The sequence below is a fragment of the Morus notabilis genome, unplaced genomic scaffold (assembly GCF_000414095.1).
Source record: "Morus notabilis unplaced genomic scaffold, ASM41409v2 Scaffold1439, whole genome shotgun sequence".
NCBI lineage: Eukaryota > Viridiplantae > Streptophyta > Magnoliopsida > Rosales > Moraceae > Morus > Morus notabilis.
Window position 1 is genome coordinate 15,997 of NW_010365400.1, and position 7,026 is coordinate 23,022.

At 33.4% G+C, this 7,026-nt stretch overlaps 1 pseudogene; it reads left to right on the plus strand.

Annotated features, from left to right (window-relative positions):
- Nucleotides 1–685: 685 nt before the first annotated feature.
- Nucleotides 686–5,670, plus strand: LOC21411078 (annotated as a pseudogene).
- Nucleotides 5,671–7,026: the final 1,356 nt, after the last annotated feature.

Below are 7,026 nucleotides of genomic sequence, written 5' to 3' on the forward strand. Positions count from 1 at the left end.
TATATACATGTGTGACATCAGTAATTCACTGAATAGTCTAGTTTTATTTCAGTTGAAGGAAATGACGCCTCGCCGTAGACCAGCTAATCAACCGGCACAACAGAATCAAGGATTTCTGGATGCTATGTATGCTGCCTTTTAAGGCATGGCCACTAGAGCTCAAAACGAGCGGCCGGTTGAGGATTTGAGCAAAGTTACTTTTAAGAATTTAGGCGTGCGCCTATCCCCTCGTTTAATAGTGAAGGACGACCCTAGGAAGCAGAGTTCTAGTTAGACTCCATAGTCAATTATTTGAGTACTATGTGAGTTCTAGATGAATATTGGGTGGAATTTGCAGTATACAAGATGGATGGCTTAGCAAATACTTGGTGGAAATAGGTCAAGAGAAGAATAGATGTTACATGACTGACCTGTGAGTAATTTGAGATACTGTTCAGTGAGCAGTACTTCTCTCAGAGTTATAGGGATGAAAAAATATTGAATTCATATCTCAAATTCACGAAGTAAACGAAACCTATGTATTAAAAGCTATGCACAGTGTTAATAAGTTTTAATGATGAAAAATACACAAATTCATTTCGTATTCTCTCTCTCTTCTTTACACAAACAATCTATTAAAAAAAGGGCCCTTAGCAGTGCTTTTACGCCAAAATGCAATCTTTCATATCTCCCCCAGTCTCTCTCCTCCAACGGCTACATTTCCCCTTTCTCTCTCGCTCCTTTGTTTCTCCTCCATTTCCAATCCAAAACCCTCTCAATCTCTCTCTCCTCCGTTTCTTCTCTCTTCCTCTCTCTAGATTTCGTAGCCATGAAGCACTTCATGCAGCCAAGAAACGCGGTCTTGAGGGATACGACGATAGAGTCACCGGCCTCGCCCAACCCTAGCTCAGCCAAGCCCCAAAATCTCAGATTCTGCTAGGGCGAACTTTACAATTTCTCTGAAAATGCTCAGAGGAAGAGAAAGCTCCGATTTGTCGGCAAACGCAGGCGATTCTTCCCAACCGCGAAACTCTTCTATCTTCTTCTCCGATTCGGGCATTCTCGCTTTCTCTCTCTTTGATTTGCGTTTGTCTTTCGAAAAATTTCCGTCGAAATCATTGTGAAGACTAGATCTTTATTGCAGTGAGTGCAATTTCTTTTCTGTTTTTTTGGTTGCAGAGTTCATTGAATCTGTGTACTGATAAAGATGGCAAAATCGTGTCGACGAAGAGTTCGGAAGGATCTGCAATGGCGGTTTGTGGTGAAAAGGATAAAGTTGAGAGTTTTGGAGGCAGAGACGAGCATTCTGATGTGAGTGAGGAGGTAACTTGTCCCGTTTGTAGCAATAAAGTGAGAGGGAATAACTTCACAATCAATTCTCATCTAGGTATATTTACTCTGTCCTCAGAGTCTAAGGATGTTTTTTCATTTCATTTATGGAAAATGGAAGAATTATTTGTTCTACTAAGTTCAATTATTTGCTTATTGTTTTAGTGATTATTGGATTTTGAGGATAGTAAAAAAAATCTCCTTTATTCTTTGATGTTTATCTCGATGTTATCAGAAACGTTACACGTATATCCTCTGTGAAGATTTTCAAAAAGAATTATGGGAAAGATTGTTAACACGATTTGTAAAATGTAGGCGACAAGTTTAACACGATTTGTAAAACATTAGAGAGGATTTGTAAAATATTGGGAATATTATGTATGAAAGTTACCCTGATTAGAATTGAACTTGTTTGATAATTTTTACGGTTTTGGTTTTCTCATAAACAAAAAAGTGAAATAAAGAAGGGGAAGATCTTTCCAAAGTTTGTTTGTTTGTTTGTGTTTTTTTTTTTTTTTTTTTTTTTTTTTTTTTTTTTTTTTGTGATATTGCACTTTTAACTCAGAAAACAAAAACTGAAAGTGATATCAAAGAAGGTGTAGTTGGCGACTTATTTTGAGAATTTTGTTTGGTAGTGAAAGGTTTTTCTAGCTTAAATGACTTTTGTTGTTGTTGTTTTCATGAGTAATATGCTATCATATGTTGGTTTTCATCATAAGTATTCATTTTTTTTGCCCCATAGATATGTGTCTATCAAGAGGAACCAAAAGGAAATTGACACAACGAACTCTTCTTTAAATGAACTTCTGCTTATCGGAGAAAGTTCAAATTCGTTCCTCCAAGAGAGAATAGTCAGGGAGAAACTTGTTGCTTATCACCGTTGATGAGAGGACTGTGGGGAATGGTGTTCATGGATTTCCTGATTTGGATTGTTGTGAAGAAAGTGACAGTACTAGTAACGTGTCCAAGTCAGTATTAAATTTAAGGTCTGCTTTGCACAAAGATGGTTCATCTAAGAGCTCAATCTGTGATGAGATAGATGAAAATATTGTTACCCATTTTTTGTCTGAGAATAATGAGGTGCCTGATGATGGCATGGCAATAACGTTGGTTGACATATCTGGTGTAATTCTAGATACCTTTATTGTTGGTCGCAAGTTTAGTGATGCATAGGAAATAAATTTCGGGGAAACAATCTCTCTTGTGAGAGACCCACATAATATTAAGGATCCTAATGCTGTCAAGGTTCATTTACATCCTTTTTACTTCATTTTTTTGTCTCTACTTTTATTTTTATTCAATTCTTATGTTTGTGGTGTAATATTTTTCTTGGATCAGATTATTTTTTGTTGATTCCAGCGACCTTAAAGTGCTTGGTTTTCTCCCTTGTGTATTAGCTCACTATCTATCTCCGCTAATTGTGAAGTACTTCCTAAGCTTTGAGGTAATATTTCCAAGCTGGATGATACTTCTGCTCGTACGTTTTTTCTAGGATATATTCTCAATGTTTTCAGAAATGAGAGTCTAATTCAATGTTTTCAGAAATGAGAGACATTAGATAAGTAGAACATATTTTGACAAAAGAAAAAGAAGATACTTAAATGAACATGTACGCCCTTTAGTTTAAGCTGCTTATCCAAGAAAAAATTGTGGTGTGATTGTTTTAGTCAATCTGGAACACATGGAAATATATTTTTGCATTTTACTACTGTGATATGCATATCAGATGCATTCCAAAGTCTTCCCTTCTTACTATTAATTGTAGTTGTATTTTTTCTAATGGAGCCGTTGGTTTTGTGAGGATATCTGATTCATCTCCTTTGTATTTTTGTTTTCTTTTTGTTTTTCCTTTTGGTAAAAGTTTTACGTTTTTAATCAGGAAAAGGAAACACATATATATATATATATAAATATTTTGACATATTGACTAACATATCCTACATTTATTGTAGCAAATCTGACCATAGAAGGACTTCTCTTGGTTTTCCATTTTCATTTTTTTCCCTATAGATCCATGGGATTTTGTAAATTGTGACATATTTATGAGTATATATTAAAAGAGTTGTGTTGAGTATTGTTTTCTGAGAAAAGTTTACTTGTGTAGAAAAACTAGTAAGAAGAAATTTCAGGTCAATAAGCTATTCCATTTACAGTTGCAAATATTTGACATGTTGGTTGGTCACTATGAAATTCCAAAAAGATATCTTAGTAAACCTTGTTAAAAGAAAATACCTCTTTTGAGATGAGATATTTGAAGATGGCTTTATTTCTATTACGGTTTAAGGATGACATTGCTTCACAAGGTGTTTCAGACTTGCATGGAACTTATTTTTTTATTTATAACAATGAAACTGCACATGCGGTGTTTTGCTTGCATTTTTTCCCCTATTAATCTGTTTTCTTTGAAAGGTTGTAAGTGTCCAAGTTTCTGGGAAATTTGTTATAGGGATAGGTCACGTCGGTTCGAAAAGATTCCCTTGATGTTGTTCTGGTTTAGATTTTTTGACAGAAGGTTGTATCAGATGAAAATAAAGAGAATGACAACCTTGAGGTTTTCAGATACTTATGGAGAAATGCTCAGAAAGTAACTGAATCCACAAAAAATGTTCGAACTAGTTCGACAAAATACTAACAAAACTTTAGTATTTTGATAGGAGAATTTTTAAGAAGTAACCTTAACCTCTTAATAGATGGTGAACAACAATTTTTAGGTATTAACTCAATTGTTTCAAGTCATAAGTATTTTGGTTCTTTTGTTATATTGTTTTGAGTCTTCTGACAGCTTATGATTTTATCTTATGCGTTCTGTTGGCAGAATTATTCAATTCCTTGTCAGATGACAGTCAGAGGCCTTTTGTACGTCTTTATACACGAAAAGGTTTTCCAATGTTGCACCTTTATCTTGTTTTCTTTCCCATTCTTTGATACTAATTTTCATGTTACTTTTATGCAGCATAGGGCTATTGTTTTTGATGTCAAATATTTTCTACTTAAAAACATTGGATCCTCAAAAAGCAATGAAAGAGCAATCTGGAATCTAATATTATTGCCTGCACGGGTTACATCTTTTCCTGCCGAGGGTTTTATGCTCAAGGCTAATTGGAGATCTGCATGTCTTGTGCTGTAGCAATAGCTTATATACGTTCCTTTGATGAAGAAAATGAATTGCATAACGATGATGCGAATGACATTTTGAACTTGCTCACTTTATATGAACTTCGTGAAATTATATGCATACTTACGTAGGTTTGCATCTATTTATATTCGTTATTTTTTTCTATTTGAATTGCTTTTCTATATAATTAATATCTTGGTTCAAATGATCGATCAAGCTCTTGATGGAAACGACAGTGGATTGGTGTTAAGATGCATGGAGATAGTTGAAGCGCGCATTACCAGTACATCTGAAGAAACAACGAAAACTTCAACTTCTAAATCATTGGTTACCTTTCGTTCTTGTTTTTCCGCATCATGGGTTTACTTTAAAGTCTTTACTTTAGGAGTTTCCTTTCTTGAGTGTGAGCATAAATAGAAATTGTGAACCTTCATATCACTCGTTGGCTTTAAAATTAACATTTAGTTGCTTGTGCTAATAAACTAACAAGAAAATATTGAGAAAATCTTTACAATCTTAATGTTACTGCGTTATATTTCTTTGATACAGAGAGAGATGCTCTCCCTTCTCTCTAGAAGTCTTAAGTGTCAATTCTTGTTTTCTTACTTGTTTGTTTCCTTTTCTCTGTTTGTTTAATATTATGTTATACCTTAAAACTTTGCACATGTTTATCACTATGGTTTTAGGATATTTCTTATCTTAATTTCATTTATTCTGGTGATTAGGGAACATGTCAATTGACATGAGCTGGATTATGTTGTTCAATCGTTTGTCAGATGAGTACATGAACGGGGTTGCAACATTTCTTTAAAGAGCCCGAAATTATGTCGATGATGATGGAAAATACAAGTGATACAGAATCTAATTTTGTCTTGATTTATGTTAGTAACATATGTATGATGTGCATTGCTGAATTTATGTTAAGACAGTTGTTTATTTTTTGTTCAAGTCAATTGTTCTTCTTTCACTTGTTAATTATATAAATTACTTCATACCTTGCTTCTTTCATTGTTAGTAACAAATATATAGTTTCATATCTTATTTATTTCATTGCTAATAAGAGAAATATTGTGGCTGCTTCTGATTATACTTTTTCACCCACAATGATTGCCAATGTACTGTCTTTTTATTACTTTCATTACTGCTGATAATTATTATTTTTTCAATTACTACAACAAGAAGACATGCTCGAGGAGAAACACGTTGTATTGCAAATGACAGAATTGTTAGTTGCTCTGAAAAAATAACACCAGAATTTTGTCCTGATGCACATAATGGGGTAGGAAAAGTAGGCGTAAGGTGGTTATTTGAGATAGGTTGGATTGTGCGCCACATGATCCTGCTCCGAGTCAAGGCTTGGAAGGATATTCCACAACCAAACAAATTGGCGATGGTTGCTAGACTCAAGGTAATAATCTAGAACCACCTAATTTCTTTTGACAGAAAGTCTTGTTGAATTATAGTCCTATTTTTATATTTATCATATATGTTATATACTTATATTATCTATTTAATATATTAAATATTAGTATTATATATTAGTATTTCTATATAGATTAGTATTTCTACTCCCTATTAGATTTATTCCTTATTGGTATTTTAGTATATACATAATATGCTCTTATATTCTATATTCTTTAGTATTGTATATACTCAATACTCACTTTAAGTAGTATAATATATCTTTATAACAAGTTAAAATGTTAATGTAACAAGAAATATAACAATAAATAATAGGTACAAATATTGTTGTAGGATAGAGTTTGAACAGAATGAGCCTAATCGAGAAAAAAAAGCTAAGATATTAGATTCCAGTGAACATGTTCAACAAGCAAGGAAAGATTGGAGGTGTTGGCTGCACAAATATTTCATAAAAAAGTTGTGGAGAAAAGGATCCAGAGGAAGTCAAAAAACACAAACAGGAATAGGTGCTGGTGTAGCAGGCAGATTGGGATTTGTTATGCGACTATTGGTCGACTGAAAGGTATAAGGTAACTTATGTAAATACCTTCAGGCATTCATACATTTTTTATGTGATTTATAGGTTATGTGAAAACTCCTTTTTAACTTTGCAGAAAAAATTAGAAACCAATGCTTTGAATCAGCGTTCAAGGAGCTAAATCATTTGCTTGTCACTTGTTTTATAAGTTATTTCATTTTGATTTGCTATGGTTGTGTTTAAATTTATATCATTCGTAGAAAAGCAGAGCTCCCCCATGATGGTTTCTGTGATTTCTTGTCTTTTTAAGTTGCTCTTTCACTTTAGTTTGTTTCAAATATTCCACCAAGCTGATTTAAGGCATGATGTGTATATGAGAAGTTGTAAATCACATACTAATCTATATATACATACGTACATCCACTTTAGTTTATAGAGAATAAAGTATAAAATCACTTTTGATGATCCTTTAGGTAGTTGTTATGATATGCTAATGCCATTTAGTCACATGCATATTCTTTTGACTCTTATTTGGCCTCAACAAAAGAAATATGGATGAAAATGAGATTTTTCGGTGGATAAAATCTTGTGACTGTGCTTTGTGATTGGCGTTTACCAACTCTTTGGACCCATATTTATGATTTTCTCCTCTTCATTTATTAAC